This window comes from Balaenoptera acutorostrata, chromosome 13 (genome assembly GCF_949987535.1).
Source record: "Balaenoptera acutorostrata chromosome 13, mBalAcu1.1, whole genome shotgun sequence".
NCBI lineage: Eukaryota > Metazoa > Chordata > Mammalia > Artiodactyla > Balaenopteridae > Balaenoptera > Balaenoptera acutorostrata.
The window spans coordinates 82,821,470-82,840,910 of record NC_080076.1 but is presented as its reverse complement, the minus strand read 5'-3'; positions in this window follow the sequence as shown (position 1 = coordinate 82,840,910).

Genomic DNA, 19,441 nt, shown 5'->3' with positions numbered 1-19,441 from the left:
CCCCCAATTTACCTATCTTGGGTCATGGACCCATGTCTAATTCACTCTCTGTGGCCAGGGGTATGAAGTAGCCTGATTGGACAGGTGGACATAAACTAAGCATGGAAGACAGGGAAAGGTGTTTCCCCAAAAGAAGAGTTGCAATGGTGACCCAAGGGCAGGTTATCTTGGCATAGAGAACTACCTAAGAAAGCTTCTGCTGTTTGAGAGCTCATAGCTTAATTTGGAAGTGATGATAGCTGTGTGATTCTAATGCAGCCTATACGGTCAGGCAAGAGACAGAAGTGAGAGCGCTGGAGCCAGGATGAACTCCTGACTCCCAGCTCACTACTCCTTCCCCAACGTCCCTCCTGAGAGCTTTCTTCATAAAATAATGGACTATGGACCCTGTTGTTTTGTGTCTACCTAGAAAGCTTCCTCACCCCCATTTCTCTACTTTCTGCAGGTACACAGAGGTTATATCATATGACCCAGGTGGAGCCAATCATCTTCTATATTTTCCTGATCACCAGGATTGGCCTAGGGGTGGCCGTGTGATCCAGATGCAGCCAATCAGTGCCTTGCTTTGCTCTTTATAGAGACATATTTGAAGAAAGTTGTTTTTTTATTCCCATTGTGGGTAAGCAGCTGAAAATGTGAATCTGTGACTCCCCAGTATCCTTCCATGCTACATGTTTGGGAGCTTAAATTGGGCTTTGTCCTTCAAAATGGTCACCTTCTCCAACATTTCACCTGAATGCTGCAAAACCTCCCTGCAGGTTCTGGAAAGGGGAAGCCTGTATTAGATGGAAGTGGTACAGACAGTAAGTAGTCTTTGGAGCACTGCTCCACGACTCTGTCCTGCTCCCCTTACAGGACCGGATGTCAAAGTCTGTCGACCCAATCCCTTCCTGAGCCAAGCCTCACCCCTCCTCCTTATGAGGCCCACACCTGCCTCCACGTTTGCCTCCACACCCAATCCACTCTTGACACTGCATGGAGGACCCTTTGGGTGCCCAAACCTCACCACGTTACTTGCTGTTAAAACCAAGGTGTATCACCTGAAAAAAAAGAGGGTCCCAGTTCCTCAAGTTAGCCTACAAGACCTTCCAAAGTTTGGCTTTGACATGTTCCAGTCTCATCTCTCAACACGCCTCATTAATTTGCCCTCCACCAACATTGGATGGCTTCCATTCCTCTGCATATACCATTTTTAGAGCCTCTTCTCCTCTTGGGAAAATCCCACCCATCCTTTAAAACTCAGCTAAGGTATCTTCATTACTTCACACTAGGTGCACCAGAAGGACTCGTATTACCCCTGTCACCGCACTTCATTCTGCTTTATGATCGTATGCTCGGGTGTCTGTCATCCCAGGAGAGAAAGGGTCCTTGCTTAGTCTTCCTTCTCTCCCACCTCATATCCAATTCATGTGCAAATCTTGTCAGCTCTACTTTTGAAATATATGTATATATTCCAAATCCAACCACTGGTTGTCACCACCACTACTATCTTGGTCTGAGCTCCACTAATTCTATTCTAACTAATAGAATTAGTTCTATTAATTAACTAATGAAGTTAGTCTTCTAATTTCTTACCCATATCGTTGCATTAGCCTCCTCCCAGGTCTCCCTTGATTCTGTCCTTAGCCACCTTCTTGTTAGGAAGCAGCCAAAAAAAGCAGCCATTGTCAAGAAAGCAGCCAAATGTGTCTTAAAAAACCAACATTCAGGATTGGTTGGTCCTCTGCTCAAAACTTTAAGTTGGGCTTCTCATTCACTTAGAAAAAACTGCAGTCCCTACAATGGCCTACGAGCCCTCCACGATGCTGCCTCTGTTCCTGCCTGATGTCATCTTCCACCACCCTCCTTCCGCCTCGCGCACTGCAGCCCCTGTGGCCCCCCCCCCCGCAGTCCCTCCCGCCCACCAGGCACACTCCCGCCCCACAGAGACACATGTGCTATTCCCTCTGCAGGACTGTTCTCCCACAGGTCTTGCTCCCTCACCTCCTTCAGGCCTTCTCTCAAATGCCACTCTCTCAATCAAAACTTTCTGGATACCCTATTCTAAATGTCCATTGACAGAGGAATGGATAAAGAAGATGTGGTACGTATATACAATGGAATATTACTCAGCCATTAAAAAGAATGAAATAAGGCCATCTGCAGCAATGTGGATGGACCTAGAGATTGTCACACTGAGTGAAGTAAGTCAGACAGAGAAACAGAAATATTGTATGATATCGCTTATATGTGGAATCTAAAAAGAAATGATACAAACAAACTTATTTACAAAATAGAAACAGACTCACAGACTTAGAGAATGAACTTATGGTTACCGGGGGGAAGGGTGGAGGGAAGGGATAGTTAAGGAGCTTGGGACTGACATGTACATACTGCTGTATTTAAAATGGATAACCAACAAGGACCTACTGTATAGCACAGGGAACCCTGCTCAATGTTATGTGGCAGCCTGGATGGGAGGGGAGTTTGGGGGAGAATGGATACATGTGTATGTATGACTGAGTCGCTTTGCTGTGCAGCTGTAACTATCACAACATTGTTAATCGGTTATACTCCAACTAAAAAATTTTTTTTCCAAAAAAAAATGAGTTTCTTCTTGAACACTTCCCATCCTCCTTTCTTATTTTCTTAATTTTGTACCATTATACCATGTATTTTACTTGCTTATTTGTTTTATTTATTATGTGTCTCCTGAGTAACACCCCACCCCCAAAAGATAAACTCCCTTATGACAAAGAATTCTGAGTGTTCTGCTCATTGATATAGTTCCACTGCCTAAAACAGTGCGTGGCGCATAGTAGATGTCCAATAAATATTTGTCAAATAAATGAATAAACGAATGAGCAAATTATTTGAACACAAACTGCCTACCATATAGTAGGCGATCAATATAACTGATTGAGTAAATTAACTAATGAAGTTAGTCTTTTATAAGTCTAAATGAGGTTTTTTTCTGGTGTTTTCAGGGTTCTTTCTCAATCCCCTCTCAAGTTTCTGGGTCTCCAGCATCCTAATCAATTGTCCGTGGAGTTTTTTTGTCCCTCTCTGATGTGGTTCTGTAAATGTCTTCTCCAGGAGCAAGAACAAAGTCAATCAATGAGTAGCTGACAATGAGGGGCCATATCCCAACTGACAAAGCTCAGCTCCATTCAGGAGAGTCTGTCATTCTTAGTGACACAAAGCCAGGCAATGTCACAATTCTTCATCAGGAGTTTCCAAAATACTGGGCTGGGCATTCATCTGCAGGCAAAACTAAACTCTTTGGATTCTAGAATTCTATAAAAAGGGCTGGACATAGTGACATTGATGTTGAAATCAGCAGGCTAGCCCTCAAAGCACATGGGGAGTATATGTGAAAACAAACAGATTTCCATGCAAATAGAGATATGTACAAAATATGTTTCCATTCAACCTCTATGAGACCCTTAGAGAGCTTGGCATTAGGGAGTAATAATTAGCATGAACCCAGAATTTAATAGTTTGTAATAAACTTTCATGTGTATGATTTCATTTGGGCTTCATGACTATCCTATGAAGAAGGGACTATTATCATTTCACTGGTGTGGGTTATATTACGGTTCCAAATTATTTGCTGCCCTGCCTGTGAGAGGGTTATACAACCCTGCTTACTGCCATGTGATTTCCACTGCCTCTCTGTGGGAGAAGTATAACATCCTTACCCACAGAACGTGAGCAGAAGTGAATACCGGGGACATCTGAGCAAAAGCTTTAGAGACACTGCACGACTCTACCTCATTCCTTATCCCTGGGCACAAAACCAGTGGATGTGTCTTCATCTTGGACCTCAGAATATAGAATACACATGGAGAAGAGCCACAAAACCATAGCTGAGACCTGACCACAGCAAAAATATAATATGAGCCATAAATAACCCTCTGTTGCTGTAAGTCACCAAGATTTGGGGGGCTGTTTGTTACCACAGCATAACTTAAGCCGACTAGCACACCCATTTTACAGAGGAAGAATCTAAGGATTAAAGAGATTGGTGACTTTCCCAAAGGCATTCATCTAATGTGTAGCAGATCCAGGACTCAAACTCAGGGTGTCTCACCCCCCAAACCATGTTCATTCTACCAGATCATTCTGATTAAGGAACAATGTCTCCTTCTGCACATCTCCTGCAGTAATCTGGAAAACTGAGTGGTATCAGCCTCCAAGCTAGTTTTTTTTTCACCAACAAGAGCCCTTTCCTCTCTGAGCCCCTGCCAAGTCAGAAAGGGGCTCTGAATTTCACAGTTATTTAGGGAAACAGAGTTGGCTCAATCTAGTTGTTTTCATAGACTGGTCTCTGGAAACTATCCCAGCCCAGGGTAAAATATGAAATTTAATCACAGGGGGAATTTAGCCAGACCACCAAGCCCCATCAACTGTTCCTCTTGTTTCCTTTTAGGACTCAATTGTTTTTCAGAAGCCCTTGGATGGGTCTGGAAGAGCTCTGGGAGGATGGGTTTAGAATGTTAGCTTTATTTAATCGATTCATGCTTTTGGACCTTCCCTGGTGTTCTTAGAGGGACATCTGGGGACCCAGGCAGTCTTGCTACAAGGCTAATATTTCTCAACATGTAGAGTCTACACATATAAGCTTTGTTCCCTCGGGGCCCAGTTTGGAGCACAAACACTGAATTCCCAGGAACTAAAATCTGGGCCGTGGGCATTAAGCGTACAATGAAATGGTGCACATCACCCAGGCAACCTGACTGTCCAGCAATGTTTCCAAGAATTCTACAAAACAAATGTCCTTGGCCACTCCTGGTACAGAGTAAAAAGCTGGCTGTGCCTGGAACCTGCTCATGAGGAGGCAGGAGAGAAAGGCCGAAGTCAGCTTGGATGTCCCACTACCTTCCGATTAGAGACCCAGGCCATGTACAAGAACACACAAGAGGAAATTAGCGAAGCCTGGGCATGGTTTTTAGTTCAGGAGCTATGCAGGGAAATGCAAAAGAAGCTTCATCTCTTTAACAAGCATTATCTAGCATCTACTATGTGTCAGACACTTTTCTAAGCACTATGTCAATATTGTTACTGAACGTTGGCAGAAATTCTCTGAGATATGAACTCATATTATCCCTATTTTCCAGATGAAGAAACTGAGGCACAGAGAGAATAAGTATCTTTTCCAAGGTCTAGGAGCTAGAAATGGAGAAGGCAGGATTGGGACCCCCGTAGTCTGCCTCCGGAGTCTGTGTTCTTTACCTCTATGCAGCGGTGCTTCTAAGGTGTCACGGAGGAATCAGACCTTGGCAAAAACTGAAACTGATTGAATGTGTCCAGCAATGGCATGGTTTCTCTTTCAGTCTGACTCCACTCAGAATGAGAGGGCTAAGACCCCACCCCCCGAGGTGGAGGTTGAACACAAGACACTTTTCCCATATCTCATGTCCCTGGAAACCTCTAGACTATGAACTCACAACAGGTAGGGAGAGAGCCACTCTTTGTACCACTGTCTCCATAGCACCTAATGCAGTGCCTGAACCAGAGAATGCCCAGTAAGTATTTGTTAGAGGGAATGGAGGGAGAGGGGGAGGGAGGGACGAAGAGAGCTAAGGAAAAAGGAGGGAGGGCTAAGGGAGGGAGGGAGGGAGGGAGGGAGTGCGCAAGGAAGAGAGGGAGAAGGGAGGAGCTATCTAGTTGTCAGCTGCCCATCATCTCATCCCCAGCTAGAGGTTAGTTGAGAGCTTAACGTATTGCTCCTCCTAAGAATGTTTAGAGATCCTCTCAAAAGAAAACTTCAGAAACTGCTGTGGCTTTGTCCCTTCTCACTCAATCTTCTGCAATGTTTCCCCCCTGGTTTTCCAGATCCCTTATGTACTGCTGAACATCAACACGCGCGCGCACACACACACACACACACACACACCCCTACAGAACACCGTTTGCCCAACAGTTAAGCCACGAGACCTCGTGCTCTGCTGTTCTTTTTCTCTTTGCACAGAACCAGAGAAAGGACCCAAGCGCTGACTTCACTCCAGCTGACTTCTCTTTGTTTTGGGCAGCAGGGATGCCCACAGCTCCAACCTCTTCTCTGCCCATGAGAACCTCAGCTACTAATAGCACTTAGCTGCAGGTGAAATGTCACGGAATCTGAGGATGCAACAGCCCAAAGGGACCTGTGAGATTACCTTGCTTAGGAATTCTTCATCTTAATTTTGGGGGAATCTATTATTGTCCCTCCAAGGCCTGACTCTTCTCATTATACTACATTGTCTTCCCACTCTCATGTCTTTTCTCATTATTTCCTCAGACCAATATCTTCAAACAAGGCAGTGTAGCATTTTAGTTCAGAGCAGTCTAATTGGAGGTAGGGAGACCGGTCCGATTCCTGGTTCAGCCAGTAACTAGCTGTGAGCCTTAAGCTCATGTCCTGCCCTCTCTGAGCCTCAGCTCTCCCATATATAAAACGGTGATAAGAACAGATGCTACATCATAGCATTTCTGTAAGGAATCAACGAGATAATGCATCTAAAACACTCAGCACAGAGACCAGCACATAGTGAGTACTCAATAAATACTTATGATTATCCTCATTCTTCATGCTTTGTCCACACCCCCAACGGCAGCAGCATGTTTGTGATTCCACATAATTTCCCTTGTTTGCAGAGTCAGGAATAGCCCTCCTTTGTTAACCTTCATTTGGAAAGCTATTTAACTCTCTGACATTAAAATTAAAATATAAACAGCCCAGCGCCTGATTTAATGGACAATTAAAAATTAAATTAACAGTTAGTAAGTGATGAACTAATTTTGTTATTATAACCATATTAGCCTCATACTCGGAGAAATATAAAAGGGAAAATAGATCCCTTAAGATATACACACACACACACACACACACACACACACACACACACATACATAGACACAGGCAAGAAAAGATTTAAGTTCATATATTATAGCCTTGGCAGATTCACTCTTTGAAGCTATTCCCCCCAAAACTCAGCTGTCTGATATTTATGCAAAAATGTTTAGATGCCAAAGCAATGAGAATTAATGATCTGGTAGAAAGAAGAATACCAAAGGAACGTTTTATTGCAAGCTGTAGAGCAAACAGCTTGGTAAAGCAGCCTGGGTTATCTCACCCCATGCTCGTTGGCGGCCTCTGGAAAGACCAAGGGTTTTCTTGCTTATCTTCAAATACATGGATCTGTCAGATGTGCTAATTGCAACTCTCAGGTATGATGCTCTCGGTTGGGATCCTTACTCTCAGCTCTGACAGGAGGGGAAGATGAAAAACAGCGCAGGCGACCTGGAGAGGGCTCAGCAGAAGATGGGGCATGGAAGAACGACACCACCCTCTAAAGAAGTCCCAGAGCTCACCTTTTCTTCCCTTATCCCCTTTGCGCTGTGCCTATCCCCCCTCCTTCCTCCCAGGGTGCCCTGCTCTCAAAGCTCTCATCATTTTAGCATCACTGCATATTAATGTATCCGTCCTTCCTGCTGATCCATTCGGTCCACGTTAAGCACTGCTTCTATCGTGTTTACATTTACACGCCACCATACAGCAGAGTGTCTGGCTCAGTGTTTGTCGTCTTGACTTGATTTAATGAAAACGAGTGAAAAATTTGTTCAATCTCAGATATTAAGACCCAAGATGCTGCCCTTTCTAGGGGCTTTTGCCATTTCAGTAGGGGGACTGGAGGAGCGATGCTGAATCCAAAGAGATGGCTTATGCATGGGGTGACTCCAGGCATCAAGAAGTGGCCAGAGGCTCAGGGGATAGTGTTGGGAGGGGAGGCTTCCAAGAACTCATCAGATCACAGCTTGTAGATGCCTATCTGCTCCGATTATACGCTGGTCTGGCTTCAGTGAACACAAACTGTCTTAGGAGCAAAGAACACCACTCAGTTCTTACCATGTGTGACGTGTCCAACAAAATACGATCTGATTCTGATAAGAAGTGATCTGAATGGGGCAGCCTTCGCCCCCCAGAGTCCTCCTCGCCTCCGTTTTCTGAGATCCCTACTGCCATAGTCTCTGCTTTGGAGTAAAGAACATTTGTTGGCTTTGGGGACAAACGTTCTTTACTCCAGGATCCATTCCCTCATAGCTTAATTTCCTTTGGGAGATTTCCTCTCACTCAGTGTGTACAGTCTTAATGATACCAACAGTCAAGGCACTTCATCTCCCACCCAGAGATGTATGATTCAAGTGTGGCAGATCAGTCCTTTCCTGCTGTGACTCTGAATCGTGAGTAGAGGACCATAAGGAGGAAAAGTGTTTGCCATCACTTCTTCCAGAGGGACACACCTTTTCAAGAATGTTGTCCACTTCACACCACCCAGATACCAGAGTATCACTTTCCTTTTCTGAGCTGGGTTCTCCAGCCTTCTCATTGATTCTATGATCCAGTACCTTCTAATAAATTCATTTTCTGCATAAATTAGCCTGAGTCTGTTTAAACATCTTATGACCCGAGATCTCTAACTGATACTTGGGGTTGGAGAGCAAGAGGTGAGGGCAGGAGGAAGCCATCATCTGGGCTTCCAAACTCTCTCCCAATAACACAGTAATTCATCACATTTATTAGTTAGCCTCGTCCAAGGAAAATACCCAAATGAATTCAATCTTTAGTGAAAAAAAGGAGGGGGAGAAAAAATAAGGTAAAATCATGAGGAGGACAAGTCCTAGGAGTGGTAAGAAGCCAACAGGAGAGGTCTGCCAAAGGAAACCAATTTTTGCTTATTTTGCTCAGCTTCAACCTCAAGTAAATTTAAAGACCCTCATCAGTCTAGCCTCAGGTAGGGAGGTGGGGATTCTGCGTGATTAGTAGGACTCGAAAGGCCTTCCTGATATACATCCCCCTTGAGCCTAGTTTCTCTGTCTCATTTCCCAGATGATCCGAGTGCCCAGCCATGGGGTCCCCACCTTATCTCTACGTAATGGTCCAACCCCACAGGCTGCATGGAGGGAAAACCTCCAGGACATTGTGGGGACAGCACATCAAAAAATACCACGGCTTTCCAATGGTCCCTATGTCTGGAAGCAAACTGGAGGTTTGTGAAGTTGGTCTTCCACCTTCAATTGCCACCAGTCACATGTCACAAAGGTAATATTAAATAATTTTACTGCATCCAGTATTAGGCAGAGTCTATAAAAGGACAGACGAGTGGGACTTCCCTGGCGGTCCACTGGTTAGGACTCCATGCTTCAACTGCAGAGGGTACAGGTTCCATCTCTGGTTGGGGAACTAAGATCCCGCATGCCCCGTGGCACGGCGAAAAAAATAAAATAAAAGCTTAAATAAAAAGAAAAAAAGGATGGAGGCGCAAAGAGAGAGTCATATTAGGGATGTCATTCGGTGCTTGCCCCCGCATACTCATTTCAGGAAAACGATCTACCCTATGTTCCCCCATTTCTTCAACAACCTCCTATTCCTGCCAGCTAACTGGGCCACATGTGGACTACATGACCCAAGAATGATGGGTCCAAAACATGGCAGTGACTTATGACCTGTGTGACCTGGGATGCAAAGATATATTTGGCCAGATGGCTCTGAGGTACTGAAAACTGTAAAGCTGAGAAGTGAGATGGCACAGGGGCTGAGGATGAAAAGACACCTTCAAACCAGGAATAAACCAAAATTCTATGTGAGCAGAAAAGATAAAGAGTGAGAGGAAATCAGCCCACAGAAAGAAAGTAGAACTGAACAAATAATTGGAGAGAACAAGAGAGAGGATGAGACAGAGAGAGAATAACAGAGACTAGTGCCTAAAGCAGCCTCAGGTCCTGACAGCTTTCCAGATCTAATTACAGTTCACGGTTGTCCTAACAATACACCGCTGTTTTGGAGGCAACTTGAAAGAGTCTGTCTCTTGCAACTGAAAGAGCCCGAATGAAACAAAGGGAAGCCAGGACACAAAGACCAAGGTGAAGACCACGCGAACCAATGCCAATTTTCTCTGGCCCTAGCTTCCAGACCAGAGACGGATCCATCTAAAATAGCCTCTGGGGCCTGGAGCATATTCTATTTCTCACCGTGTGCACTGTTATCCCATTTGAGCCTTATGACAACTCTGCAAGATAATAATGTTCGACACACATTCATTCGACAAATATCTGTTCAACTCCTGCAACATGTATCACCAGCACTCTCCCAGAAAGGCCAGAGGATCATGGCTCTTGCCCTAGAGGAGGATGCCAGCTTGTGGACAGAGGTATCTGCATTTTACAAATGAGGAGAAAGACCAAGATGGGGGCATGGGTGTATTCAGGCTCCCCCAGCCGGTCAGTCAAGGGGATAAGATTTAGTTCGGGTCTCTGAACTCATCATCTTTCTAGACTGCTATCAGAAAAGGACCCTGCTTCTCCCATAGCCATGACCCCGCCAGGGGTTGGCAAACTTTTACTTAAAGAGCCAGACAGTAAATATTTTAGGTTGTGCAGACCATTTTTGGTCTCTGTCATGACTACTCAATTCTGCTGTTAGAGCACAAGAGCAACTTTAGACACTATGGAAACAAAGGGGCATGGCTGTGTGCCAATAAAGCTTTATTTACCACAAAGTGGCTGGCTGGGTTTGGCCTGTGGACCATAGTTTGCCAACCCCTACTAAACGCCTGTGTGCTTGAAGGAGCCCCCTCCTCCCATGACCCATGAGAGTCCCAAGAGCTTTAATGATGGCAAAGCTGTGGGAGTCAAGTAACGTTTAGACACTTTCTCAACCTTATGGTGGCTGACTGATTGGGCCATAGGAGGAGATTATACACCATCTGCAACCTGACTTAGAAATGGATCATTTCACACAGATAATATATTTTCTCCAAGAGCCTCTCAATATCCCAGCTGCCCATCACCATAACAACCCACACTCTATAATGAAAAAGTAGAAGCAGTAACAAATAAGGGAAGAACTCAGGCATTGACTTTTTTGGATATAAGTTTTGACATTTCAAGGTATGCTACTAACAGACCAGCCATCAGTGTCTTCAAACATTCTGAATTTCTTGGATCCTCATACGATGGTAAGTGTGTTCGTGTTTTCCTGAAGGCCAGTAGTCATATATCAAGAACCTTAAATTATTTAGAGCATATATACATACCAAGAAGAAAACTCAGCCTCTATCAGGAGAGGCAAAAATGTAAGAGTCAGAGATGATAGATATACTAAAAAATTAACTGAGAAATGCTAAGAAGGACCATTGTGTGAACACAGACAAGTCAGCTTTATGCAGATTCCTGGTGGGGCAGTTAGAGAAGGAGCCAGAATATATCCCATATTTTTCTGCCCTTGGGAAGGATGCATTCTAATTCTGTTTGAATGTTAGGCTTTGCTGTAAATAGTGTTATAACTTTTCTATCATCAGAGTCCACTATGATTAGAGGGATGAAAGGCAGACCTCTGAGTCAGGCCCACGTCCTCCCCATTCTTCTGGGACCCTGTGAGATAACAGAAAATGTATGTATTGGTCTCTGCCCCCAGTTCCTGGCACAGAGCTCCTGAAACCCTTGGAATTTCCTAAGTGATAAGAGCACTAGGAACATCTCTTGTTCTAGTATTTGGTCTCTAACTCCAGTTCCTGCCACAGGGTTCCTGAAATCCTTGTAATTTCCTGGGTGATAGGAATGTCTTTTCCTCCCATGAGGCGACTCTGGGTGGTTCCTGGATGAGGGCTGGTCACCGGAAAGACCAAGCCATGATTAGAAGCTTGGAGTTTTCAGCCCCCAGCCCCATTCTCTTGAGAATGGGAGAAGGGCTGAAAATGGGGTCAATGATCGGTCATGCCTAACTGATAAAGCCTCCATAAAAATCCCCAAATTACAGGGTTCAGGGAGCTTCCAGGTTGGTGAACACATCCACATACCAAGAGGGTGATGCACCCCAGCTCCGCGGGGACAGAAGCTGCTGTGCGTGGGACGCTCCCAGACCTCACCCTATGTACCTCTTCATCTGTCTGTTCATCTGCGTCCTTTATCGTATCCCTTAATAAACTGGTAAATGTAAGCGTTTCCCTGAGTTCTGTGAGCTGCTCTAGCAAATTAACTGAACCTCTGATTTACAGCCAAGTTGGACAGAAGTTGTGGGTAACCTGAGGACCTACTACTTCCGATTGACACCTAAAGTGGGGTGGGAGCAGTCTTGTGGAACTGAGCCCTTACCCTGTGGGATCTGACACTATCTCTAGGCTGACAGTGTCGAAATTAAGTTCAACCGCAAAACACTCAGCTGGTGCCGTGGAGAGTTGCTTGCTCTGGGGGAACCTCCGCACGTTTGCTGGCCGGAGGGGTCAGCAATGAAGTGTTCCGGAGGAGGAGCAAAGGATACACACAGGAGAGAAAGAGTTTTCCCAGCACGGTGCCCAAGTCCTGGGTATCAATCAATACACGGTATCCTCATCCTCTACATAAGCCCATGCAATTCCCTGATCCTGCCCTCTGGGAAAGGTTGAAGGGCAGAATGATGGTGGCTGTTTGCCCAGGATACAGCCTCCAGAAACATCCTCTGCCCTGTGGCTCCCTGAAAAAAATGGGGAGGGAAGCAGCCTAAAGAAGCCCAGATCGGTTCTATTCATGATACCCTGACTTGAGGAAAACTGTATCCCGGGAGTGTTGTTTAGAATTCTCAAGCATATTCCTGCCCAGCTACGATGTCTGCTTAGTTTCAGACAAACCCTTCCCTCCTTGCTCTCTGGGGTTTCCGTGGAGACAATGCAGAGGAGGAGGGGAGACTAGACAAGTGCATCTGCCTGTGGTTGGGGGTCACCTGGGGGCTGCCATCTCAGCCTCCCCAGTAGAGTGGTGGCTCGTGAATGTTTTATTAAATACCTTCCTTGGGATGGTTCTTGATGAAGGCAAAGAGCTACTCTCCTGAAGGCAACTACGAGCATCTTTTCAGCCTTCTTCTGTTTATGGGAGTGACCCTTTTCCTTGCTCGTGTCTTGAAGGTACCAAACAACAAGAAAGGTAATGATCACTATAGCTGAATGTATTAAGCACTTACTAGGTGCCATGTGCTCAGCTAAGCATTTTCCATTCACGGTTATCATTTAATCTGTAGGAAAATTTTTGAAGTAGGTACAAGAAGTATCCCTGCATTCCAGTAAGGCAGTAGAGTGTGGTGCTTAAGAGCATGAATTCCAGAGACTGATTCCCTGAGTTTAAATCCAGATTCTCTACGTACTAGGTGTGTGAACTTGGGCAAGTGACTTAAGCTTCCTGGCTGTTATTAGTCATCAATTGCTGTGTGACAACCCTTCAATTTAGTGGCTTAAAACACCACTCATTTGTGATCTCACAGTTTGGGGCATGGCCTATCTGGGTCCTCTTATTCAGGGTATCCCACAAGATGATAATCAAGGTGTCAGCCAGGGCTTCAGACAACTCCATGCTTGACAGGGGGAGTATCTGCTTCCAAGTTCATTCAAGCCTATCAGGATTCAATTCCTTGAGTGTTGTTGGACAGCTGGCTTCAGCTCCTACATGGAAGTTTGCCTCGTCAAAGCCTACAAGCTGAGAAGGCAAATGAAATGGTCTGCTGGCAAAATGGAAGTCACCATCTTTTGTAACCTAATCAGGGAAGTGACATCCTATCATCTTTGCCATATTCTACTGGTTAGAAGCAAGTCACTAGTCCAGTCCACTCTCAAGCGAAGGAGATAACGCAAAGGCATGGATTCCAGGAGCTGGGGGTCACTGGAAGCTATCTTAGAAGGCTGCCTTCCGTATCTGGGTCTCAGTATCCTCATCTGTAAAATGGAGATAGTAGTGCCTACCTCATAAGGTTATTATGTATTACTAGGTTAGTTACTGTATGCAAAAGCATTTAGATTGGGGCCTGGCATATACAGAAAGTGTTATCAAAGTGTTTGCTATTATTGTTTTCATAAAATAATGAAAACTAAGTCACTTGCCCAATGTCATTCAGCTAGTGAGTAAGGACTGAACTCAGGTTGTATTAACTGAGTCTCAACTGTGCACTTAGAGGGGCAGCAGTAACTGAGGACAGACACAGTTCCTGATAACATGGGTCTTCTAGTCTAGAGGAGAAGAACAGACATCAGTCAGGGAATTACTCAAATAATTGAAAGTGTGGTAAGTGCTACAAATAAAGATGTACCAGGTGCCAAGAAAGCGCATACAAATCCAGATAAGAGGGTGGTCTAACCTAAGTATGGCTGACTGAGAAAGGTTTCCTTAAGGATGGGACACTCCAGCTGGGGTTGAAAGGATAAACAGAAATTGGTTGGGTTGAAGGGAAAGGACGTGTGCTCCAGCAACTGGGAACAGCCTCTGGGAAGACCCTGGGGCTGAAAATGCATCCTCGATGACATTTTTTTTTTTTTTTCAAATATTCCTCTCTAGTCTTGCATGCACTCCCCATACATCAATGACAGGTCAAATACCACCTCATCCATGCAGGCATCCGTGATTGTCTCTCTCCAATATCTGGAAATATGCTGGCTGTTCTCCCAAAGCATTTGTATCCAGTTTGGAAGGCACCTGTCTCACTGATCTGCTTTGTCCGGTAAGTTTGCCTCTGTGGTGCTTTTCCTGGCTTCACAGTTGACTTGGAAACTCCTGGAGGACACTCCACAGACCTCTCACCTCCTCCTCTCTGGGGGATGCTCACTGCCAAACTTTGGGACCAGGAGATAGGGGTAGGGAAGGAGATTTTGCTCTATACACTGATGCGCCTTTGGATTTTGTAACATTTGCAGATATAACTTAGTCCAGAAGTAAGAGACATTAAAATTCATAATAAAAACGCAAGGCAATGTCGCATAGTTGAAAGAGCATGCACTTTGGGATGAGACGTGTGTATCGGTGCCCAGTGATTCTGGGCAAGTGTCTTAACCTCTCCAAGCCTGTGTCTTCTTCTGTAAAATGGGGATCGTCCCACCTCCCTGGAAGGGTTGTTGTGATGCTGTATCTGATGCGCCCAGTGAAATACCCAGCACACAGTGGGAACTATGATCTTATAACACAGGCCAATGGCACTATCATCTTTTCGCTCTCTTGCTGGGGTTTTAGATGGTTTAGCTTAGATTTTCCCTCTTCCTTTCCCTCTTCTACCTGCTAGCAGCATGGAGACTTTCCAGTGCTGAGCTGCTGAGCACGTCTTAGGTGGAGGAAAAAGCCGGGGTCCTGAAAGGTGCACAAGATGGAGCTCAGGCAGCCTCCCCCACAGTGGTTTTGATGGAGCAAAAATGAAGCCATACAGGAAGAGTGCTTGTGGCAGTTGGCCAGGCTGCATCCTCATGTAAGTTCTCATACTGGGAAAGGGATCTGAGCAAACCAGTGGAGCAGCTGAGACTCTGGGGAAAACCTACAGGAAACAGTGGATTGTCCTATAGACTAAGATATCTGAGGACAGGGCTGCATCTTTTCATTCCTGCATCCCAAAAGCCTACCAGAGAGTGGACACCTTAGAAATAATTATCAGGTCACTGATCCAGCCAGCCGGCTATCCACCCAACCCTCCAATTTCTCATGAGCCCTGGAATTCTTCAACTGATTCATCCGCATTGAATTCCTTGGTTATAGACTCATCCTTGTACCCTGCCCCCCCAAAACACAGATTTTTTTTAAAAATAAATTTATTTATTTATTTATTTATTGGCTGTGTTGGGTCTCCGTTGCTGCGCGCGGGCTTTCTCTCATTGCGGCGAGCAGGGGCTACTCTTCTTTGCGGTGCACGGGCTTCTCATCGTGGTGGCTTCTCTTGTTGCGGAGCACAGGCTCTAGGCACGCGGGCTTCAGCAGTTGTGGCACATGGGCTCAGTAGTTGTGGCTCGCGGGCTCTAGAGCGCAGGCTCAGTAGTTGTGGTGCACGGGCTTAGTTGCTCCGTGGCATGTGGGATCTTCCCGGACGAGGGCTCGAACCCGTGTCCCCTGCATTGGCAGGCGGATTCTTAACCACTGCACCACCAGGGAAGCCCCACAGATGTTTTTTTTCACAGATCTGTTCTTCACAGGGAGGCTTCCAGATGAGGAGGCAGACGTGCCTAGTGGTTAAAGATCCAGGCACTAGAATCAGACATCTGGATGTGAAATCACAGCTGGGCCACTTCCTAGCTCTGTGACCTCGGCCAAGTCATTTCATCCCTCTGGACCTTCATTTCCCCAAGTGTACAATGGAATAGCAACAACAACAGATTGCTAATATAATCGGGTACTTACCCTGCGCCATGTACCGAACGAGTACTTCACACATGTTCATTATTAATGGTACTTACTTCATATGGTTGCTATGCAAACTAGGTTAAGTGTTCGGCACAGAGACTGGCAAACAGTAAGCAGTCAATAAATGCTACTTATTGCTGTCGTTATTCTTCCACTGGGGCATGAAGACTTGATTAACTTCTATTTCTTGGTCCAGTACCAGCCTGATATCTAAGACAACTTCCTTCCACCCAAATAGATGGATGATATTTCCAGCAGAGGACAAAAGCTCAGCCCCAAATCACAGACATTGATGTTCTGCATTTGTGAAAATACTGATACCCACATTTTTAGCAACAGGTGTTATTACAAAAATACTAAATACGTTTGCAAAAATTCCTTCTGTTCTAATGTGAGATAAACACCAATTGTCATCCCTTTCAGCAGTGTCTGCTGTCTTCAGGGATTCCCAAGTTAAAACGCTCACATGCAAAAGCCATACTCTTCTTTAGGAGGAACTTTTGCCATCATAGCTGTTTTTGAAAGCATGGTTGAATAGCATTTCCCTTTGTTTATAAAAATGCCTGCTGCTGGCACATGCCCGGCAGGGAACTGGAGGCAGAAGCCTCTCTCTCCACTTTGGAGCCCCTTACATCACTCCCATCCCGCCCCGATGATGAGCCCACACTCACTAGATTGCTCCTAACCCTTCTTATCTTGTATTGTGCATTACCACCTCCGCTACATTGGAGTATTAATTTGATTTATGGCCCAGCCGCCCCACCTGAGGCCCGAGAAGATGGCTCCCCTCCGATCGCTTCCATCAGCAGCGTTAAGTGGAAGGTAATAAAAACCCATACGTGGCTCAGACTTTCAATTTCAATTGGAAATTGAAACCGTGCAATCTGATTAAAGTTTAATCTGCATCATCAATAAATATGTGTGCTAAAGCAATGAGGGCTGCTTCACCTCGTGGTCGCAGGCATGGATTTGATGAGAGCGTGTCTGCTGTCTCTTGTCTAAACGATGCGTTTACTGGGGTGGGGGATTGCGTACACCAGCGCACGTGCATGGGCTGCAGGGAGGTGGCATATTGGAACAAGGAGATGCAATCACCATATGGACGTGTTTGGGAGGAAAAGGTTGCTCATGCTCAGAGGAAACTGGACTGAATCAACAACTCTACAAGGATCTGCAAAGGGTGCAATGGTTTTTCAAGGAGTGCTAATTAATATTCATGCATTCATGTCTTCATTCATAAAGTATTCATTGAGTGCCTACTGTGTGTCAGCCCCTGTGCTGGGTCCCGGGGTCATAATTGTGAAGGGGAAGAACAGACACCGTTTCTGCTCTCGGGAAGCTTACAGTAATGGTTGAGAGGGATGTCAGTCAAATAATTAGGCACTTAAGTGTAAAATTGCTCCCCTATGAAGTGCCCACAGTGAAGAGGTTTATAATGCTCTGAGCGCTGTCAAGAAGGCGATGTGACCTATCCTGTAAAGTCAGGGAAAGCTTCCTGGAGGTGATGAGGATTGAGCTAAGGTCTAAGGCGTTAAGTCGTGTGGGGTTAACTAGGCTGGGGGTGGGGACAGGGTTTGGGAGACGGTACAGACACAGGAGTGATCCAGCCACAGGAGGCTCTATATACTAAGGCTAGGGGGCAAGAGGAAGCATGGCAGATCTGAGGAAGGGTTGAAAGGAGGCAGAGTGGCTGGAGCAGAGAGGAGGAGGCTCAAGAAGAGCCCGGAGACTGTACAGAGACATCACACAAGACTTTGTAGGATGTGGCAAAGGGTCTAGATCTTTTTTTTTCCCTAAGTGCAAGGGGAAGCTACCAGAGGGTTTTAAGCACGGCAGCTATGTGGTCTGTTTAACAGATGCTGCGTAAAGAAGGAAATGGAGGAAGCAGGAATGGATGGGCAGGAACTGAGGTGGAGGCTATTTCTATGGTCCAGGGGGAAGGTGAGGATAATTTGGACTCATCGATGACAGTGAAAGTGAGAAGTAGACACATTTTCTACAGGGTGGAAGTTAACGCCTGCCCTTCAAACACATGATAAACTGACTCATCTCATCTCCATTCTCACAGCCCTTACTCAAAATATATCACCTCCATGAGCTCCCCCAGCCTCCTACTCTCCAAGAAAACAGGCCACTCAACCTGCACTTCAGTAACTTTGACTTCCATCCCAAACTTACCTGCATCTTTACCCATCTTTACCTATGTCTGTTCCTCCTGAAGGTAAAAGGTAGAGTACCTCTGCTTTGGCCTCCAGATCTTTACACACATTGTTCCTTCTGCAAGAACACTCTTTCTGCATCCCCCTCAAGTCTCAGCTCAGAGGCTTTCTTTCAGAAGGTCTTCCCTGACCCTCTCTAAATACCTGGGTTAGAGACCATGTATCACAGTGCCCATAACTGCCTGCTTAGTTGGCTCCAGGCAACTACTAGACTGGGAAAAGCTCGAAGAGATGGCCAGGACTTGTTTCCCATTATATCCTCCAGGACCCTGGACAGTGGCACGTGAAAAGGGCTCAGTAAATGTGTGTCTGAGGATTGAAGAGCTCTAACGTCTTTCTAAAGCCAACTCCTGCCTTCGCGCTATTGACAGCAACTCTTCCCGCTTCACCAAGACCTTGTTGCATCAATTGTCCCTTCTCTCTTATATATTCAAGCTCACTCTCTAACTAGATCCTCCCTCACAACAAGAAAGCCATACTTCCCCATCCTAAAGAGCACTTTCATTCAATCCTGGCTTTCCCCCGAGAGTAGAAGCATCCCCCAAGCTTCTGTTCAGTCCAACTTCTAGAAAACACAGTCCACACACTCTTCTACTTCCTCATGCCTTGCTTCCTTTACCATCTGGTTTCCATTCACACAGTTCCACTGAAATTGCCCTCGAGAGCGCTGGGGACTTCTCAATTGCTAAATTCAACGGTCACTTTTTCAGCCTTCATTCTACTTGACCTTTCAGTAACATTCGCTGCTGTTGACCACCTGCCTTCTGCTTGAAACTCTCCTACCCTCTGATTTTCACAGTACTATCTCCTGGCTCTTCACTTACATCTTTGACTGTGATTTCTCATTTCTTACCCTTTAATGAACTTTCTGGGGTTTTTCATGCCATTTCACAGGTGAATAAACTAAGGATACAATAGCCATATGATTGTGAATATGTTTTTTCAAAAGTCCTCATCTGTTAGAGATATTCACTAAAGTACTTCTGAGTGAAATGGTGTATCTTGGAATTGCTTGAAATACTCCAGATGTGGCCATGTATTGTCTGTGCAATTAAAAACGTAAGCATAATTTTAAAATAAAATAA